Below are 22262 nucleotides of genomic sequence, written 5' to 3'. Positions count from 1 at the left end.
CTGTGATGCTACAGAAGACTCTTTAGAGTGCCTTGGAATGCAAAGAGATCCAACCAGTCAATCCTAAAGGAAATCAGTCCTGAATATTCATTGGAAGGATTGATGCTGAAGCTAAAACTCCAATATTTGGCCACCTGATGTGAAGAACTGACTCATTTGAAAAGACCCTGATGCTTGGAACAATTGAAGACTGGAGGAGAAGGGGATGACAGAGGATGAGATGGTTGGATGGCATCACTGACTCAATGGACATGAGTCTGAGCAAGCTCCAGGAGTTGGTGATGGACAGGGAAGCCTGGTGTGCTGTAGTCCATGGGGTTGCAAAGAGTCCGACATGTAGAGCAACTGAACTGCCTTTGGGGAACTAAGATTCTATGAGGGTTGCAAACAAATATATAGTTAAAGTCACTGTGATAATCATTCTGACACAGTTTAGTATGAAGTGAGGTGGGATCACGTAGAAGGAGGTTCTGATTCTGAATTTGGGAGATCAGGGAGAGCTAATCTGAGGAAGTGCTATCTTAGGGTTCCTTCAGGAGTGTTATTCTGTGACAATATTCTGGCCCTTCCACTCCTCTCACTGATTTTTCTTAAGTTCCTTAGCTGGTTCTTCCTTTCTTTCATCCTAATAAAAACCAGTGCTCCCTTAAGGTTTGTCTGAATCCCTCATTTCTTATAATTATCTATTTTTCTGAGAACTTAAAATCATAACCATGGCTTCAACTACCCTTATCCACAGTTGGTGCCTAACTATATCTTTAACTAGCTTTAGACTGTTAAATTAGTGACTCATTCATTGTTTTTGCAAACGTTCATTGACTCTCAACCACATACCAGACTTTGCCCAGGGTAACAGAGATGAGTCAAGTTGACTTCTTAACACTCTTTGAGCTTTCAGTCTCACTAGCAAGAGCTTCATTGCAAAATCATAAAGTATGTGAGAATTTAAAACTTCAGCAACAGAGAAAGGGAAACCTCTAACTGCTCCTGGTGGTGTCAGAAATCTTTGCAGATGGAAGAAGGAATTGACTAGGTAATTTAGGAAAAGGGATTTTAGGCAGAGGGAATATTGTAGTATGTGCAAGGACTTGGGAGTCTCCTTGGCTTGTCCACAATCAAACATTTAGTATGGTTAGATTATAGGATGTGTAGTGGAAAGGGTCAGAATCCAGCCTGATGGAACAAGTTGCAGTCAGATTGTCAATAGGTACCATGCTCAGAATCAAGGACATTATTCTTTTACACATTAGGGAGCCAGGAGAGATTTTTCAGCTGTCAATTTGCAAATTTAGATTCTGCAATATCTGGTGGCAAGGTAGAAGCTGCTTGTGGCATGGAGATTTGGTAGGAAATTAAATAAGAGGTGATGACAGTCTGCACCAAGGCAGTGACACAGCAAGGGGAAAAGAAAGGTTTGTGACTTGAACGTTTTCCATAGTCAAATCAGTATGATGTGATAGGTAAGGAGAGAGAAGAATCAAAAAAGACACTGTAGTTTGTGGTTGAAAGGGAGAATAGATGGTCTCACTGTTAACCAAGATATGAACAACTGGAGGCTGATTTGCTGTCAGGGAATATGGTGTGTTCAGTTTTGGACAAGTCAAGTTGTAGATACCTATGGGACATTCCAGTGGAGGTGTTTAATAGACAATTGGAAATAATTAATTTGAAGCTTAGGAGAGAATTAGGGATGAGCATACACCGTAAGCATGAACATCGTGTAAAGAAGATGTGGTACATACATATAATGGAATATTACTCAGCCATAAAAATAAAATAATGCCATTTGCAGCAACACAGATGAAACTAGAGATTATCATACTAAATGAAGTGAGTCAGACAGAGAACGACAAACACCACGTGATATCGCTTATATTAAATATTCCATATTTAGTGGAGTCTAAAATATGACAGCAATGAACTTGTCTGTGAACCCAAACAGACTCACAGGCATAGATAATAGACTTGTGGTTGCCAAAGGGAAGAGAGGGGGACAGGGATGAATTTGGGAGTTTGGGACTAGCAGATGCCAGGTATTATATATATAGAATGAATAAACCACAAGGTCCTACTATATAGTACAGGGAACTATATTCAATATCCTGTAATAAACTATAATGGAAAAGAATATCAAAATGAATGTGGTTATATATTTTATATGTATATAAATATATACACATTTAAATATAAATATAAATGTATATATACATATATATTATATACATGTGTGTATATATTATATATATATGGTAAAGAATCCATGGTATGAATCTGCCTGCAATGTGGGAGACCTGGGTTCAATCCCTGGGTTGGGAAGATCCCCTGGAAGAGGGCATGTCAACCCACTTCAGCATTCTTGCTTGGAGAATCTCCATGGAAAGAGGAGCCTGGTGGGCTACAGTCCATGAGGTCGCAAAGAGTCGGACACAACTGAGTGACTAACCACAGCACACACGTATGTATATGTATGTATAACTGAATCACTTTGCTATACAGCAGAAATTAACACATTATAAATCAACTATACTTCAATAAAATACATTTTAAAAAAGAATAAACGTCTTTCATCTAGTAGTTGAAGTCATAGAAATGGATGGACTATGTTTTATATTCAACACATTAAAAAAAATCTACTATATACGAGCCACTGTGAATATGGGAATGTATGAACTGTGAATTCACATTGTGGACAGGAATCTGAGTATAGCATGGCCATCTGGCTTCCAGAGTTCTCTGGGGCAAGGGACATAGTCAAATAAGTGCACTATAATATGAGAATGGTTATTAATACAAATGTGTACAAGGTATAGAAGGGGCACAAAGGAAAAAGAGATCACATCAGCAGGATGGAAGACAGTGAAAAGAAGAAAGCCAGGCTCAGAAATGAGTGGAACTTCTTCAAAGGATATGAAAAGCTTCATAGATTTGCTTGTTATTTCTTCAAGGCACATGTCATATCTCATTCATCAATATACTCTCCGCAGAACCCAGCCTAATGTCTGCAACATAAGTGTTCAGTAATGTTTGTTGAATAAATGGACCCAGGGCAGTTGGAAAGACATGAAAAAAAAAAAGTGAAGCATAGGCTTTCCCCAAGCCCTGGGGGATACTTTAATCATCTCTTATTAGCCTTTCACATGGAGAGCTTGTGCAGGTGGATCTCAAAATAAACTGAAGAAATGAAGATGCAGCAGTTTGGAACTAGGATAAGGACTGCATCTGTCAGAACTGTAATTATGAAGGGTGCTTATGGCAAGCTAGATCTTTTATTTTTATTTCTAGTGTGCAGTAAAAATTGTGTAGCCATTGATTTCCTGTCAAACCATCCCTTAGGGTGCTTGAGATAATGCCACATCACCATTCATTGATTAATGACAGCGCCAGGCTTTTAAACAGGAACCCATCCCATTGAGCCCTGCAACCTCCATTCTTGTTGTGTGTCCGTTTAAATGATTTGTAACAGCCAGTAATTATGAGAATGTCTTTCTTTCTTGACCTTCCCCCTCCTCTCCTCCCCACCCACTAAATTTACAAGTTAGTATTTCATCAGCTTTGCATTACAAATTAACATATTGTTTTTTCAGAAGACAGATCTATGTAGGTACATATTAGTACATAGAATTACTATGAAAAAAAAAAAGAGGAAGGCACTGTGAAAGCCTCATGATGAAAGATTCCACTCTACCAGTAAGAATCTCTCCAAGGGCTGAGCACTTCAGTTTCACTGCCCAAGACTGGCCATGTTTCTTTACTGTCTTACCGGAGAATTTTGAACGAGGGAATCTTTTTTTAAAAAATTTAACTTTATGTATTTTTATTTTGGCCTGTGATGGGTCTTCTTTGCTGCTCACACTTTTCTCTAGCTGTGGCGAGTAGGAGCTACTCTCTAGTTGCAATATGCTGGCTTCTCACTGCGGTGGCTTGTCTTGTTGCAGAGCGCAGGCTCTAGGTCTGTGAGCTTGGGTAGCTGAGGCACGTGGGCTCAGTAGTTGCAGTTCCCGGGCTTTCACGCACAGGCTCAGTAGTTATGGCTCTAGGGCTTAGTTGCTCCGAGGCCTGTGGGATCTTCCCGGATCAGGGATCGAACCCATGTCTTCTGCTTTGGCAGACAGATTCTTTACCACGGAGCCACCAGGGAAGCCCTGAAGGGGGGAATCTTATTATCAATACTGATGGTGCTTTATTATTTTTTAAAATTTCTTTTCCCCACATAACTTTTTTTTTAGTTGATGTGTTGTATTTTCATTTTTATTCAGTTCAAGAAATTTTCTTTCCTTTTTTGTTTTTTTGCTCACACGGCAGACAGGATCTTAGTTCCTCGAACAAGTATTGAACCTGTGCCCCTTGCGTTGGCAGCATGGACTTTTAACCACTGGACCACCAGGGCCTAACAGTACTTTTTAACCACCCACCCTATGCCCTCCAAAATAACTAAATATGGTATCATGTTTTTCATTGTTTTCTCTGACATGTAGTTTTTACAAGTTAATTTTTTTTCCTGATTGTATTCTCTCTCTAGCTGCTTGAAATATCATGCTTTTCTAGAGGATGAGCTATAGGAGCCTCTGGAATATTTTCTCAATAATTCAGACCTGCAAGCATAACCATGTGTGTTGAAAGTGATCATTCATATCACTTTTCTCTCCTCTCAAGGACTGCATAGTATTCACAGTATGAGTCATTATCCACATAGTTCAGCCAGGGGCATGAAAATTTGCTAGCATACGATAGACCAGAGATCATTAGAGGGAGGAGGGGCCAATCCCCCTCCCTGTCTCCAGCCGCTTGCTCTTCTAGAGCCCAGGCTTCAAGTAACCTTGTAGCTTTCCTCTGCTTCCTCATGCGCCGTTGTGAACTTCAGTGGCACAGGTGTGTATGTGTGTGTTAGTCACTCAGCTGCGTCTGACTCTTTGTGACCCCACGGACTTTAGCCTGCCAGGCTCCCCTGTCCATCGGATTTCCCAGGCAAGAATACTGGAGTGTGTTGTCAGTTCCTTCTCCGGGGGTCTTGCCAACCCAGGGATCGAACCTGGGTCTCCCACATTACAGGCAAATTTGTTACTATCTTAGCAACCAGAGAATCCCAGTGGCACAGATATACCCCTGTAAATAGGCATTTGTGAAGCCTGTAGAGTAAGAATGGCTGGAGACAAAGCTGGAGAAGAAGTCCAGAATGCTCTGAAATAATAATAATAGCTACTATTTTTGGAGCACACATCCTCTTAAATTCTTACAAAGTACTCTCAGGTAAGCTGTCTTATTTCCATTTTCAGTTCAGTTCAGTCACTCAGTCATGGCCGACTGTTTGAGACCCCATGGATTGCAATACTCTGGGCTTCCCTGTCCATTACCAGTTCCTGAAGTTTGCTCAAGCTCATGTCCATCGGTGATGCCATCCAACCATCTCATCCTCTGTTGTCCCCTTCTCTTCCTGCCTTCAGTCTTTCCCAGCAAGATCTTTTCCATTGAGTCAGTTCTTTACATCAGGTAATCAAAGTATTGGAGCTTCAGCTTCAGCATCAGTCCTTCCAGTGAATATTCAGGACTGATTTCCTTTAGGATGCACTGGTTGGATCTCCTTGCAGTCCAAGAGACTCTCAAGAGTCTTTTCCAACACCACAGTTCAAAGGCATCAATTCTTCAGTGCTCAGCTTTCTTTATAGTCCAACTCTCACATCCATACATGACTATTGGAAAAAACCATAGCTTTGACTAGATGGACCTTTGTTGGCAAAGTAATGTCTCTGCTTTTTAATATGCTGTCTAGGTTGGTCATAGCTTTTCTTCCAGGAGGAAGTGTTTTTTAATTTCATGGCTTCAGTCACCATCTACAGTGACTCTGGAGTCCAAGAAAATAAAGTCTGTCACTGTTTTCCATTGTTTCCCAATCTATTTGCCATGAAGTGATGGGACTGGATGCCATGATCTTAGTTTTTCGAATGTTGAGTTTTAAGCCAGATTTTTTTTTACTGTCATATTTCACTTTCATCCAGAGGCTGTTTAGTTCCTCTTTGCTTTCTGCCATAAGGGTGGTGTCATCTGTGTATCTGAGATTATTGATATTCCTCCCAGCAATCTTGAATCCAGCTTGTACTTCATCCATTTCACATACACACACACACACGCACACGCACATGCACATGCACACGCACACGCACACACACACACACGGTGATATGCCAAGGTGGATGGGAATGGAGGGGAAGACAACAAGGAGTATGAAACTCCAGATATTGGTGGCAGCCAGGAGTTGGCAAAAGATGTGAGTTCTCTCCTGTTTACTTCAAACATGAGTATGAGGAGTCAGGAGCTGAGAATAAGTTTAGTGACCACACTTGTCTCTACATCAAGGAAATACAGTCTTAGGGACAAAGGAGAATGAGAATAATTAATTTGGAGTAAAATCTTTGTTTATGACCGCAACTTGTGTGTGCTAGCCATGTGGAGGGTCTGCTCTGGCCTCCTCAAGGAATCACTCTGTCCCAGGGAAGTCTGCAGCCCTGTTTTGTTGTGTGGGAAAAGTGAAACTTCCTCCTGTGAGCTCTTTTCTTTCTTCTGCGGTGCTCTCTTTGGCTTTACCTTGTGCCAGACCTGAAAATCTGGAGCTGTCAGCTCTAGTTCAGCCCCCGCGGAGCCCAGTGGCAGGGTTCCAATTCCTTGCGGTGGCGAATGTGACGAAGTGCTGTGTGTGGGGTAATGTTTATGGCTTTGTCAGCTGTTGGCACCATAGCAATGGACTCAAGAATGGCCAAAGGAGCTTTAGTGATGAAGAGTGTTTATTTAGAATGATAATCTAGGGAACTGAGCTCTGGCCTCTCATCAGCAGGCCTGTCCTGGTTGAGAACATTCCCTAAAAGAAATTCTTGGTTCAGCAGTTAGCCCCAGGTCAAGTGTGACCGAAGAAGATGATGTATATTGCAGTGGAGATGCTGTTTATCCCAGAAAGTCCTTTATTTGCCCACGCCCTTGTGTGTGATAGGCATCTTCTTTCCCTCCTGCATAATCCATCTGAAGATGTGGGTGATTGAAGGGACTTAGGTCTTTTTTCCTTTCTGCCCTGGCTCCATGACTCACGGTCAACTTGATCATCACCCTGACCTTAGTGTTAATATTTCTGAAGAGTGAGACAGAGCTAAATCTATCCAAGTATCAGTAGGGTTAACTGTATACAAAGTGTTTTAAAATATATGATTTTCATCTCATCCTTGTGAACTTCCACGTGGAGAAGAAAAATTTATTATAGTCTTTGAAGATGGAAGTCAATGATTTAATTAAGTTGCAAGAATAATAAGTGGAATCAGGACTAGAGATAGGTATTTCTGATTCCTAGATCTGTACCTTGGAGTAGACAAGTTATAGCTTGCTGGCCAAATATGGCCACTGTCTGTTTTTGTACAGCCTGCAAGCCTAGAGAAGTTTTCACATTTTTAAATAGTTGGGGGAAAAATAACAAAAGAAGAATATTTCATGACACATAACATAGGTAATTCAAATTTCAGTGTTTAAAAAATAAACTTATATTTGAACACAGACACATTTATATATTTAGGCACTGTCTGATTACTGTTAGGTTACCGTGACAGACTTCAGTTGTTGTGACAGAGACGTTATGGCCATGCCACCTAAAATATTTTGTAAAAGAAAAGTTTGTCAACCACAGTAATAGACGATCAATAAATAGAAACCTATGGAACAGTCTCTCTGTACTAGTCTGTTAAAGCTACATAAAAAGTCCCACGAACTAGGTGGCGTCAAACAACAGACATTTATTGTCTCCCAGTTCTGGGGGATAGAAGTGCAAAACTGAGGCATTAGCAGAGCTGTGCTTCCTCTGAGACTTTGAATAGAATCCTGTCTTGCCTCTTCCCAGCTCCTGGTGGTGGCTCACAGTCCTTGGGGTTTCTTTGCTTGCATCTGTGTCCGTTTAGTCAGTTTCTGCCTCCATCGCCATGTGGATGTCCTCCCCTCATCATCCTCTGTGACTGTCTGTGTCCAGATTTCCGGTTTCTGAAAGGACACCAGATATATTGGATTGCTGTTGTTTAGTCACTGAGTTGCATCTGACTGTTAGGACCCCATGGACTGTAGCCCGCCAGCTTCCTCTGTCCATGGGATTTCCCAGGCAGAACACTGGAGTAGATTGCCATTTCCTTCTCAGGGGATCTTCCTGACCCAGGGATTGAACCCGCATCTCCTGCATTGGCGGGCAGAGTCTTTACCACTGAGCCACCTGGGAAGCTGCTATATTGGATTAGGACTCTCTCTAATGACTTCATCTTACCTGGATCATCTGCAAAGACCCTAATTCCAAACAGGGTCATTTCCAGGTACCAGGGTCATCAATGTCTCTTTTTGGGGGACACAATACAACTCATAGCACTTTTTCCAATGTAGGGTATCATTCACACATTATCATTGCTCTTCCTGCTTCCTCCCTTTGTACCTCCTTTCCCGCTCCTTTCCCCACCCTCTTGCATCCCTGATTCACTAGACATTCAACAAACATTTATGCAATCATTAGTGTCCTCACCGCTATGCCCGTCACTGTGCTAAAGTACAGTGTACAGAAATGACTGAGTTTCGGCTTCTGGTCTCAGTGAGCTTGCAGTGCATGACCAGCTGTCTGTGATAAGCCCTATCAGAGGGATTTGTGTAAGCTACAGTAGAGATTTGAAAGAATCTTTAGCTTAAATTCTCGAATATTGAGCAATAATCTTTCAAAATAATCGATGTGGTCTTCTTGAATGTACCATGGCTCTTGACTCAAAAATAACAGGTGCTGATATCCTTAGAATTGTAGAGTTTCCTTACTGTTCTTTTAAAAGTCAGAAACCTTCAGCCCCTCTTCTGCCTTTATTCCTTCAGTCTCTCTTTCCTTCAGCACTGACCATGTCAGGATGGATTCTCTGTTCTGGGAAAAAACAGTGGAGTGACTCTGCGGAGGGGGTCTGGCCTGGTTATATTAAGTCGATGGCTTTTGGGGAAACTTAGTCGTGGCTTTGTGGGATGAGGCTTTGTTGCTGTGCTCTCTCCTCCAGGCACTAATGGGTTACATTCAAATGTAGTCATGAAGTGCATAAAATACGTTCTGACAGCGTTTTCTCCCTTGGCCCCAGAACTCAGCATCTCGCTGGGCTTGTAGGATCCTCCTGGGTCATGGGTGTAAGGGCACAGCAAGGGAGGGGGTTCGTCCTTTCTGTGGGGGATTCTGGTGGGACTATTTGTGGACCACATCCTCGGGTCCGATCGTTATTATCTCTGTGCACTTTGTCAACCATGGAGTTCCTTCTGCTTCCTGCAGATTCAGAGCTTCCTCACTTCAGTTCAGTTGCTCAGTTGTGTCCAACTCTTTGCGACCCTATGAACCGCAGCACACCAGGCGTCCCTGTCCATCACCAACTCCCAGAGTCCACCCAAACCCATGTTCATTGAGTCGGTGATGCCATCCAACCATCTCATCCTCTGTCGTCCCCTTCTCCTCCTGCCCCCAATCTTTCCCAGCATCAGGATCTTTTCAAATGAGTCAGCTCTTTACATCAGGTAGCCAAAGTATTGGAGTTTCAGCTTTAACAGCAGGACTGATCTCCTTTAGAATGGACTGGTTGGGTCTCCTTGCTGTCCAAGGGACTCTCAAGAGTCTTCTCCAACACCATAGTTCAAAAGCATCAATTCTTCGGCACTCAGCTTTCTCTGTAGTCCAACTCTCATATTCATACATGTGATTCAGAGCTTCCTACTGGTTCTCAAATCCAAAGATGCTAACCTGGTGGGAACATCAAAGATCCACTCCTTGTAGGAAGAGGATGAGGGAACTGATGCTAAAAAGTAATGCCTCTTCTCCCAGCGGTGTCCTCTTCCTGGAGTTACAGTTGCTGCTGACCTTTGTATTCAGACTTTGTGTATGTGTATATATACATATATATATATATATATATATATATATATATATATCAGTCTCTGTTCTACTTAGCCTTTTAAAGGAGCTTCTTTGATGTTTTTTAAAATTAAATTCACTATGAATGCCAAGATTCTTCAGCTTTTATAAATAGTGCAGAGTAAGAAGAAATTAATATTGACTTATTGGTAAAGAACCTCTGACATTGATATGGCAAGACTACAGTAACCTTGCTTTGTTAATTTTAACTGAATTTCACATTTTACCCTAATGCTCCCAGAGTTCAATTCCTGTGTCACAGTCTACCCCAGAAATACTTCTGAAGGCCAATGACCCAAATCTTGGCTTGACCACTTACTACTTAAGAAAACTGGGGCAACTTGCTTACCCTCTCTGTTTTCTCAGTGTCCTATAATGAGTGAAACAGTACTCTACAGGGATGTTTGGAAGTTCAAGTGAGACAGTGTACATCAAAGGACTTTAGAAATGGGAAGTTTTATATAAATGTCAGAAGGTATCACTACTGTTCTGATGAAAATTAATGCTATGGAAATTCCGGTCAGAGATTCGTTTTCTTCTTTTCTGTGACCTTAAAAGGCAGAGTTATCATTGCCACGAATTTGTTTTGGGTATTTCTTAGACTATTGGTTCTCAAGGTGTGGTTCCCAGACCAGGAGCAGGAACTTTACCTGAGAATGTGTTAGAAACACAAATTCTTGGACCCCACCTCAGACCTCCTGAATCAGAATCCCTAAGGGTGGAGCCCAACGTCTGTGTTTTAATAACTCCAGGTGATTCTCCTGGCACTAATGTTTGAGATTCACTGGCTTAGAGTTATACCCAACTGCGTGTGTGCAGACTCTGAATTTTCTGATTTTTTTAAAAATCGGAATATAGTTGCTTTACAATGTTGTGTTTGTTTCTGCTGTACAACAACATGAATCAGCTATTTGTATATGTACAGCCCCTGCCTCTTGGACCTCCCTCCCACCATCCCTATCGCACCCCTCTAGGTCATCACAGAGCACTGAGCTGAGCTCCCCGTGCTTTACAGCAGCTTCCCACTAGAGATTTATTTTACACATAGTAGTGTATAGATTGCAGTGCTTGTCTCTCAATTTGTCTCACCCTCTCCTTCCACCTGCCATATCCACAAGTCTGGTTGCTATGTTTGCGTCTCTATTCTTGCCCTGCAAATAGGTTCATCAGTACCATTTTTCTAGATTCCATATTTGTATGCGTTAATATATAATATTTGTTTTTCTCTTTCTGACTTACTTCACTGTATATGACAGACTCTGGGTTTAAACACATCACTGCAAATGACCCAATCTCAATCCTTTTTTATGGCTGAGTAATATTCCATCGCAGAGAAGGCAATGGCACCCCACTCCAGTACTCTTGCCTGGAAAATCCCATGGGCAGAGGAGCCTGGTAGGCTGCAGTCCATGGGGTCACTGAGAATTGGACATGACTGAGTGACTTCACTTTCACTTTTCACTTTCATGCATTGGAGAAGGAAATGGCAACCCACTCCAGTGTTCTTGTCTGGAGAATCCCAGGGATGGCAGAGCCTGGTGGGCTGCTGTCTATGGGGTCGCACAGAGTCGGACACGACTGAAGCCACTTAGCAGCAGCAGCAGCAATATTCTCTCGCATATATGCACCACATCTTCTTCATCCATTCATTTGTCAGTGGACCTTTGGGTTGCTTCCATGTCCTGGCTGTTGTAAATAGAGCTGCAGTGAACATTGGGGTACGTGTATCTCTATGAAAACAGAATTGCCATATGACCCAGTAATCCTACTGCTAGGCACATACCCGTCTCCCCACCTCTTTTGTTTTTAACCTGGCTTTTCTTTCAGACCTGGAAGGGATTCTGAAAGACAAATGTGTGCATCTAAGATTGAGTTGCCACCATCCATTGACTTCCTAGAACATGCCTGCCCGACAGGTGTGCCATTTTTAGCGTTGGCATAGATCCTGCAAATGCAGGTCCTTAAAGCTACCCACTGGTTACGCAGAAACTTGTTGGGGATATACTGGAGGTCCATAGCAGTGCTCTCTACTTAAGTGCCTTAATAACAGTTGAATGAGATGACTGGTAAACTCCTCTGTGAAATTCAGTGTAGCTCCTGCTGAGCTTGGTTTGTATTCTGGCCACCCTTCAACATCAGGTGTCTTCCTCCCTCTAATAGTCTCTTGTCTTATTCAAAGGAACCACTACCTCTTGATGAGTTGGGGCCCCTATCTTGAAGTGCTTTGACTGGTCGTAGAAATAGCCAGTGGTGTCCCTCGTGGTCTAGTGGTTAAGAATCTGCCTGCCAGTGCAGGGGACATGGTTTTGATCCCTGGTCCAGGAAGATCCCACATGCCTCGGAGCAACTAAGCTCCGCTGCCACAACTACTGAGCCGAAGTGCCGCAGCTGCTGAAGTCTGTGCTCCCTAGACCCTGTGCTCTGAAAGAGGAGAAGTCCCCACAATGAGAAGCCCTCGCACCACGATGAAGAGTGGCCCCTGCACTCTGCAACTAGAGAAAGCCCTGGTGCAGCAACAGAGACCCAGCACAGCCTAAATAAATAAATAAACTTTAAAAAAGTGAAATAGCCAGGTGCCCACTTTCCCATCATACCCCTGGATTGCAGCTATGCTGTGGCTGTCCTGACAGATAGATGGACGGTAGTTACCTTATACTGAAAACGGAACTCTAAAGGTAATTAAGACAGAAGAGAGAAAGTGGCGGGAAAAACCTTAGGGAAATCATGGTGCTGTCGGGTTGATCCATAAGGGCAGAGGTGCATGGTAGGTGTTCAATAATACTTATAGAATGAATGAATGAAGGCAGAACTTTGTGTTTGGGAAGTGATCCTGCCTACTTCACTTATGAGCATCCATCTTATTCCAAAGGAGCAGACATTATGCATTGATTGAGTGAACTATTAGATATGTTTAGTTTTAAATGCAGACATAAATAGATTTGATCTTTTCGTGGTTCGACTTTCCTCCCATCAGCTTTCCCTTAATTATCCACAAGTGTTCCGAGCCTTCATTAGCTAAATAGGATGCAGATGATGGTCATTAGTCTGGGATATAAATCCTGCTGGCACATTCAATGGCTTTTCACTCAGTTAATTGAAATTTTCAGTATTCATGGACTACAAGAAAACACTAATTTTATCATTTATTTGGGGGTACAATTTTTTTCCTTTTGCTGATTATGTTTCATAATTATGAAGTTAAAAATATATATGAATGCCACACTTTGCCTGGAGAGGATGCCACTATTTTAAGTACACATGTATCAATACTAGTCTGCTAAAGCATGGAGACCAAATGGAAAATCATACTTGGTCTAGAAATCTTAGAATTGGCCAACTAAATGTCTAAGAAAGCATCCAAGTAGTGTGCACTTTGGGAACCCATTGATTCAAGTGTAAGAGACTTCCAAATTGTTAGTAACATGAGCAGGTCTGGTCTTGACATCTGCCAATGAACAAGATATCATCCAGTTGTCCATGGAGTGCAAATTGCAAGTATCAAATAGAGATGATTAATGCAAGCGTTATTCCTTTAAATGGTTCTTAGCTTTTGACTGCATTTGACCATTTGTCAAAGCTAACTGGCCTCTGTTTAGTGATATTGAGAGTGAAACACACATACACAGACACATGCGTGCAACCAATACTTGAAATAAAATTTCATAACATTACCATCTATCTTAGAGATTCAGTTTCTGAATTCCTTAGTTTTTATAATCCAATACTTCAGCAATGATCTCTGCTTGCCCCCTACTTTGTTCCAATTTAATCGAGTAAGTGTCATCTGTGTGCTGTTTTAAAAATATAAATCTTGGTTATGGACGTTACACAGCAGAAGTTGGCTCAGTAGAGGCAGAGTATATCTATTTCTAAACCTAATTTAGTGGGAATAAAACAACATTGTAATAATTCTCAGAGGTAAACTCTCCCTTAAAAAGGAGACTAGAACATATGGAGTCTCTTTCCAGTACTCAATCACTTTGCAAAACACACCCACCAGTGAGAATAGGGTAGGCAGCTGCCCTTGCAGAGGTCTTTTGTAGGCTGGACTGGATGAACACATCCATCACTGCTGCTCTGTCTAGGCTGTCTGACCAAAGCCTTATCAGCCTCAGTTGTTTGCTATTCTTCCTTCTGGGGTTGCTTTGACCTTTTTGCCCCTTGGAATGTTTCTGCGAATGATTCCTAATGATAATTTAAGGAAGACATGTTTAAGCACCTCAGTCTTCTAAATCAACCATTATATATATAGAAAAATATACATGGCTTAATATTGTTGTTTCAGTCACTAAGTCCTATCTGACTCTTTGCAACCCCATGGACTGCAGCATGTCAGGCTTCCTTGTCCTTCACTATCTCCTAGAGTCTACTCAAACTCGTGACCATTGAGTCAGTGATGCCATCCAACCATCTCATCCTCTGTCAGCTCTTTCTCCTCCTGCCCTTAATCTTTCCCAGCATCAGGATCTTTTCCAATGAGTCAGCTCTTCACATCAGGTGGCCAAAGAATTAGAGCTTTAGCTTCAGTATCAGTCCTTCCAAATGAATATTCAGGGTTGATTTCCTTTAGAATTGACTGGTTTGATCTCCTTGCAGTCCAAGGAAATCTCAAGAATCTTCTCCAACACCACAGTTCAAAAGCATAAAATTTCTGGCATTCAACCTTCATTATGGTCAGACTCTTACATCTGTACATGACTACTGTATAATATATAAATACATATATTTAATATGTATGTCAATATTTAATTTATATCTGTCTCAAAGTCGAATATAGAGACATTTTTATCACTTATGCTTTTGAGAATTCCCTAAAAATTCTCCTTTCTGCCTCTGTAGTTAATCAAAAGATGAATGTATTATTCAGCCAGATGTCCTGCCCTCAGAGGATGTAGAAAAGAAGTAGTCAGTCTACTCACTGATTTCCAAAAATGTACCTGATAAGATCCAGCTCTTTTTCTCCAAATTAACCAGGGTTCTCATGACCTAATGGGAAATGAACAGAGGTTTCCTCATTTCAAAATGAAGAATTCAAGACTTCTAGTCCAAAAATCTGTCTTAAGCTTACAAGGTTAATGTTCATCTCTTATTAAGAAGAGAGAAGAATCAGATGCCTAGATTCCTGAGCAAGTGACCCATTTGTTTATTTCTCCAGCAACTCTATTATAAAAGACCAGTAAATATATAAACTCTAATGAAGGGTCACATGAGCTTCCCAGGTGGCGCTAGTGGTAAAACATCTGCCTGCTGATGCAGGAGACGTAAGAGATGCGTGTTTGACCCCTGGGTTAGGGAGATCCTCTGGAGCAGGAAATGGCACCCCGCTCTGGTATTCTTGTCTGGAAAATTTCATGGGGAGAGGAGCCTAGTGGGCTGCAGTCCACGCTACTGCAAAGAGTCAGACATGACTGAGCGACTGAACACAAGGGGTCACATTCAACTAGAGCACATCTGTCATAGCCAGTATCAGCCCTTGGCAAAACTGGGTCAAATTAAACTGTACTGTAGTGAGCAGAGCCAGGCTCCACACAGATCTCCATGCACACTGCCCTCAGCTCTCTGCCCTCTCAGGAAATTGCCCTTGGCTGAAAAGAGGCATCATCCCTAGGGTTTACCCCCTTCCCAGGGCAGCCCTTTCCCTTGCCCCAGCTTAGGACAAGTCTAGCCCAGTTTCAGAGCTCCGCATTTGGTTGGCTGAGACCTTGGTTGAGTTTGTACTCCAGCCCATCAACCCATCGCATCTCCCTCTGCTCAGTCCTACACCTTTGCCTTCCCTTCTCCAAGTGGAAATCTGAAGCTCTCCCTAACGAACCTCCTGCAGGCTGGTCTCCACCTCATAGACTGCTTTTGAGGGAGCCTAACCTGCCACCTGCGTGATCTTTTCCATCAGCATTGAATATCAGAGATCTTCATGCTATAAGTCATCATTTCTCTCAAAATCTGCTTTGAAATTAATAAAAGACAAGAAGCATCTGCTTGTAGGAAAGAATAAATACATTCGTCCTCTCCAAAATGTAAGAGGTCCAAGATTATAGGACTCAAAATTTCCAGTTTCCCCCTTTCTGGTGACTTTTACCCCCAGCGTCCCTTGAGGGTCTGTTTATTATGATTCAAAGCCTTCTGCTGAAACCAGAGCTCCTATAAATGAAATTTCAGATATCACTATGTAAATGAACAACAGTGGGACCTCACCTTTCTAGATTCATTTTAGGAAATTGTTGCAACTGTCCATGTATAATACTGTTCACCCCATGCTATTCATTCTGCCGACAGTCTTAGAAGTCAGTGCTCTAAAAAGCCACGGTGTATATGTACCACAACTTCCTTATCCATTCATCTGCCAATGGACATTTAGGTTGCTTCAATGACCTAGCTATTGTAAATAGTGCTGCAATGAACATATACCTAATGGAATATTACTCAGATATAAAAAGGAATGCATTTGAATCAGTTCTAATGAGGAGTATGAACCTAGAACCTATTATACAGAGTGAAGTAAGTCAGAAAGAGAAAGACAGATGGTGGCTCAGAAGATAAAGTGCCCGCCTGCAATGTGGGAGACCAGGGTTCGATCCCTGGGTTGGGAAGATCCCCTGGCGAAGGAAATGGAAACCCACTCCAGTATTCTTGCCTGGAGAATCCCATGGACAGAGGACCTTGATAGGCTACAGTCCATGGGGTTGCAAAGAGTCGGACACGACTGAGCGACTTCACTTCCCCTTTCACTTTCACTATATATGGAATCTAGAAAGATAGTGCCAACGATCTTATGTGCAGGGCAGCAAAGGAAACACAGATGTAAAGAACAGACTTTCGGACACAGTGGAAGAAGGAAAGGGTGGGATGATTTGAGAGAACAGCATTGAAATACAGAATCTAGAAAGATAGTGCCAATGATCTTATGTGCAGGGAAGCAAAGGAAACACCAAGGTAAAGAACAGACTTTTGGACACAGTAGGAGAAGGAAAGGGTGAGATGATTTGAGAGAATGGCATTGAAATATATACGTTACCATATGTAAAAGAGATAGCCACTGCGAGTTTGATGTATGATGCAGGGAACCCAAAGCTGGTGCTCTGAGACAACATGGAGGGATGGGGTAGGGAGGGGAGTGGGGGGCGGGTTCAGGAGGGAGGGGACATATGTATGTCTGTGACTGATTCATGTTGATGTATGGCAGAGGCCATCACAGTACTGTAGAGTAATTATCCCCCAATGAAAATAAATAAATTTTAAAAAAAGCCATTGTGCTTCCTTGCAACAAACGCAGCATCAGGCTAACTTTGATGGAGGGGACTCATTAGCAATTTCCTCTTTAGTAGAAAAATATTGATGCAGCAATCAAGAAGGTCACAGCATGGGTAAGTCACCATGTTTTGAGGCTTTCATTTTCAGTAATTAAGGTGAACATGTTATTGGAAGGTTTAGAAAGCCCACCCAAAGTCATTCACAATAGCTGCCATCAGGAAACTGGAATCCCAGCGAAAGTCTTTCAACGGAATGAAATGAGACTGACCAAGCGTATAAGCACAGTCTCCTTAAAAATGGCCAAATTAAGGATATGGACTCTGATTGACCCTTGCCATATCACTTCCACACTCATTCCATGTCCTGAGGTTTCACTGTCTATTCATGCTTTGTTTCAAGTGGTTCTTTGCTACAAGTGCAACATTTAGAGCTATATATATATATATATATATATTTTTTTTTTTTTTTTCTTTTTAGCGAAGCCAATTTCACCCTTCTCTGACTCTCATTTCTCCTCCAAACATGTTTCTCAGGTTACCTGAGACTGTTTTTGAAAGTTGAATGGTATTGTTTAATTTTGAAGATCATTTCCCCTGGGGGCAGAGCACTAATGTCTGCATTCTTAGACATGTCCCTTAATTTACTCTCTCCAATGGTATATGTTGCTGCTGCTGCTGCTGAGTCGCTTCAGTCCTGTCCGACTCTGTGCGACCCCATAGATGGCAGCCCACCAGGCTCCCCATCCCTGGGATTCTCCAGGCAAGAACACTGGAGTGGGTTGCCATTTCCTTCTCCAATGCATGAAGGTGAAAAGTGAAAGTGAAGTTGCTCAGTCGTGCCCGACTCTTCACAACCCCACGGACTGCAGCCTACCAGGCTTCTCTGCCCATGGGATTTTCCAGGCAAGAGTACTGGAGTGGGGTGCCATTGCCTTCTCCGATGGTATATGTAAAGCTTAGTTAAAAATGCAATTAGAGTCGCTCAAGTTGCCCCCACTTGGCAACTGCACGGAGTCCTCAGTAGCTGGGATTTGTGCCTCCCTTAGATTTTTACTCCCATTTAGGACAGAAATTTGTTGTTTAGTCGCTCAGTCACGTCCAGCTCTTTTGCAACCCCATGGACTGTAGCTCACCAGGCTCCTCTGTCCATGGGATTTTCCAGGCAAGAAATACTGGAGTGGCTTGCCATTTCCGTCTCCAGGGGATCTTTCCAATCCAGGGCTTGAACCCTTGTGTCCTGCATGGAAGGCAGATTCTTTACCACTGAGCCACCAGGGAAGCCCTAGGACAGGAAATGAGACTTGAAATCAGAAACAGGAAGAGAAATTCCCACGATTAGACTTTTCCATTTCCTGGAAAAAATTTAGTTGCACTCATCAAGGAATTATGATCATTTCTATAAACTAGTCAGTTAGAGTTTATACCTTTTGTTCTGAACTGGGGATAATTTTGCCAGCCCCCTGGTGCTTGGCAATGCCTGGGCATGTTTTTGGTTGTTATGGCTGATCCAGGGAGGAGGCTGTGCTGCTGGCATCTGGTGGGTAGAGGCCAGGGATGCTGGCAGCCTTTCTTCAGTGCTCTGTACAGCACATACATCCCATAATAATGGATTATCCAGTCCAAAGTCTTCATAGGCCCAACACTGAAAAATTGATTTAACTAAACCATGTGGATGAGAAAGTGGATATATGCTAAACAGTGAGAAAAATGTTACTTGACTACAGTTCAGAGGCTTTTGTGTCTGTCCTTTGGCTTCACTTTGTAGCTCTATGTCACATGAGTTAATCTGCTTCCAAAATAATGTTTTGGGATAAGACTGCAGTCTTTTTTTTGGCATTTTTTCATCTGGTGCATATTTAGTGGACACCTTTTCTGTGCCAGGCACTGGGCTAGGTAATGGGGCTATAGCGATGACCAAGTCTTGTTGGGTCTTCGCTCCCTGAAGCAGAAATCTGAGAGTGAACATCAAGATCTCTCTCGTGGTATAGTGCTCAGTGTACAGGTGAGTAAAGATGAAGAAGGGTCATGAAGAAGGCATTTGATGGGAAGATTGAAGAGGGTGCTTCACTGCTATGCGCGCCAGCTGTTTGCTACTTTGGCTGTGCTTTCTCTCCTTACTGGTCCAATCTTGATTTTGGCTTTTTCTCTTTTTTTTTTTTTTTTTTTCTGCCACCAAAATCCTTCCTCTTTTCCGTTTTCCTTTTTCAGTTCAAACTTTCTGAATAACATGTATCCCTTCCTTCCCAAACAAAATTAAAACGCACATAAAAACTACCAGCAATCCACATGTAAAGATCACGCCCACCTAAACCTTGAACTTAATTTGTCTTCATTAAAGATCCTTCTTTGTATGTTTACCTATGTCTGTGTTTTCTGTCCTTTAATACTGCATATTATTTGGGGACAGAATACATGCTGTCTCAGATTCTTAACTTTTTCTAATTCTTGTCCCAAAACATATCAAAACCCTAGGTGAGTTGATAAATATTTTTATGTTATATGGAGAAAGAGTGGGAGAAAGTTTATACACATTAGATCTTTGCACCATACCCAAGTCTTTGTATACATTTCTTTCAGGTTTTAGTTCTATTCAACCAAAATAAAACTATCAGTGTGCATATATATACATATATACACACATATATATACCCACACACAAAATACACATACAAGCATCTACGCACACGTATACATAATGCATATGTATGCACACGTATGTATGCATACTGTTGTTCACTCGCTAAGTCATGTCTGACTCTTTGCGACCCCATGGACTTCAGCACGCCAGGCTTCCCTGTCCTTCTCCATCTCCCGGAGTTTGCTCAAACTCATGTCTACTGAGTCCTGATGTCACCCAACCATCTTATACTCTGTTGTCCCCTACTCTTCCTGCCCTCAATTTTTCCCAGCGTCAGGGTCTTTTCCAATGATTTGGCTCTTTGCGTCAAATGGCCAAAGTATTGGAGCTTCAACTTCAGCATCCGTCCTTCCAGTGAGTATTCAGGGTTGATTTCCTTTAGGATTGACTGGTTTAATCTCCTTACAGTCCAAGGGTCTCTGAAGAGTCTTTCAGCACCACAGTTTGAAAGCATCAATTCTTTGGTGTTCAGCATTCTTTATGGTCCAACTCTCACATCTCTACATGACTACTGGAAAAATCATAGCTTGACTATTTGGATCTTTGTCAGCAGAGTGCTATCTCTGCTGTTTAATACACTGTCTAGATTTGTCATAGCTTTTCTTCCAAGGAGCAAGCATCTTTTAATTTCATGGCTGCAGTCACTGTGTGCAGTGATTTTGGAGCCTAAGAAAATAAAATCTGCCACTGTTTCCACTTTTTCCCCATCTATTAGTCGAGAAGTGATGGACCTGATGCCATGATCTTCAGTTTTTGAATGTTGAGTTTTAAGCCAGCCTACATATTTATGCATATATTGCATATAAATACACAAGAACATTTATTGCAAAGCAACAACAAAAGAATAAAGTCCTGCTGCTGCTGCTAAGTCACTTCAGTTGTGTTGGACTCTGTGCGACCCCATAGACGGCAGCCCACCAGGCTCCCCCATCCCTTGGGATTCTCCAGGCAAGAACACTGGAGGGGGTTGCCATTTCCTTCTCCAGTGCATGAAAGTGAAGTCACTCAGTCGTATAAAGAGTATGATTTCTTTTATATGCAGGTATAATGTTATTTTTTAATAACGAGAGCCCTGGAAACCATCAAATCTCTGTCAGTAAAGGAAAGCATGCATAAAGTATGGTAAATCCATATTATGTGTGTTGTGCAGCCATTAAGAGGAACGAGTGACTCTACATGAACTGACTGGAAAGATGTTGATAATGTAGTCCTAGTAGGATGGTATGATCTCAAGAAAGAAAGAAACTTCTCTGTGTGCATGTGTGATAGAATGTGTATAATTAATATGTATACCTTGGTGTTAATATCCTTGGTTACCTCTGAAGGATAGGTTAGAAAGGGGATTGATTCATTAAGAATGTATAGTACTGTCCTGTACTCAGTTGTGTTAGGCTCTTTTGTGACCCTGCCAGACTCCTCTGACCATGGGATTTTCCAGGCAAGAATACTGGAGTGGGTTGCCATTTCCTACTCCAGGGGATCTTCCCCACCGAGGGATGGAACATCTTCCCCACCGAGGGATGGAATATCTTCCCCACTAAGGGATGGAACCCGCCTCTCTTGTATCTTCTATATTGCACATGGATTTACCTGCTGAGCCATTTTAGTTTTGTAATTAATTAAAAGTGGAAAATTTTACTGAAAAAATTATTACCGTTAGATCCATTAAACTCTTCATAGGATAGTCCAGAAGGAACAAACTTGCATGTAAATCCCAACTGGCCTTGAATACCAAAGTGCCTTTTTAGTGGCTCACGAGGCCAAGAAAATATCCACACAACTAAATAAAAAGCCAATCATGCAAAGAACAAGTGGGCTAAAGAGAGGGGATGTCATGGCAAATCCAATACTACTGTTCAGGCTCACACTGCTTGTGGATGGAGAGAAGCTCCACTCCATCACTCAGGTTCTTCAAGGTGTCATTTGAAAAATATTGGCATTTGACAATTTGTATGTCTCTTCAAAAGAGACAGAATCCCATGCGTGGTTGAGAAGGTGGGTACTAGAGTCAGACTGATTGGCTTTCATTCCTGATCTATTTCTAAGGTATGACAATTAATCTAATGGTGCTGTAGTGAAATGAAGTAAATAAGAGTCTTTATCCTTACTAGATCATTGTTGGCCCACAGTGAATGTTCTGACTTGGAGGGGGTAGAAAGCGGGACTGGTGAAAGACAGGCACTTTTTATAATTCAGAGAAATCAGGAACTTCCCTGGTGGTCCAGTGGCTAAGACTCTGAGCTCCCAATGCAGGGGGCCCAGGTTCGATTCCTGGTCAGGGAACTAGATCCTGCATGCTGCAACCAAGGGTTCACATGCTGCAACTAAGACACGGGGCAGTCAAAATAAATAAATAGATATTTTTTAAAAAGTCCAGAGACATCAGTGGGGTCATGGGAGATGGTCCCCACCTTGCATGGGAGATGCACGGGCCAGGGTCAAC

The 22262-nt window shown here is 42.1% G+C and overlaps 1 protein-coding gene and 1 non-coding gene across 2 annotated transcripts in view; both read left to right on the top strand.

The window, feature by feature from the left end:
- RASGEF1B (RasGEF domain family member 1B) overlaps positions 1–22262 on the top strand; it is a 669944-nt gene that overhangs the window by 231211 nt on the left and 416471 nt on the right. The gene's annotated exons all lie outside the window — the stretch shown is intronic.
- On the top strand, positions 22030–22102 carry TRNAG-CCC (transfer RNA glycine (anticodon CCC)). The gene has a single exon. It is a non-coding gene; the product is annotated as a tRNA-Gly (tRNA).

Source organism: Budorcas taxicolor, chromosome 6, assembly GCF_023091745.1.
Source record: "Budorcas taxicolor isolate Tak-1 chromosome 6, Takin1.1, whole genome shotgun sequence".
NCBI lineage: Eukaryota > Metazoa > Chordata > Mammalia > Artiodactyla > Bovidae > Budorcas > Budorcas taxicolor.
This window is presented reverse-complemented; position numbering and strand designations above follow the sequence as displayed.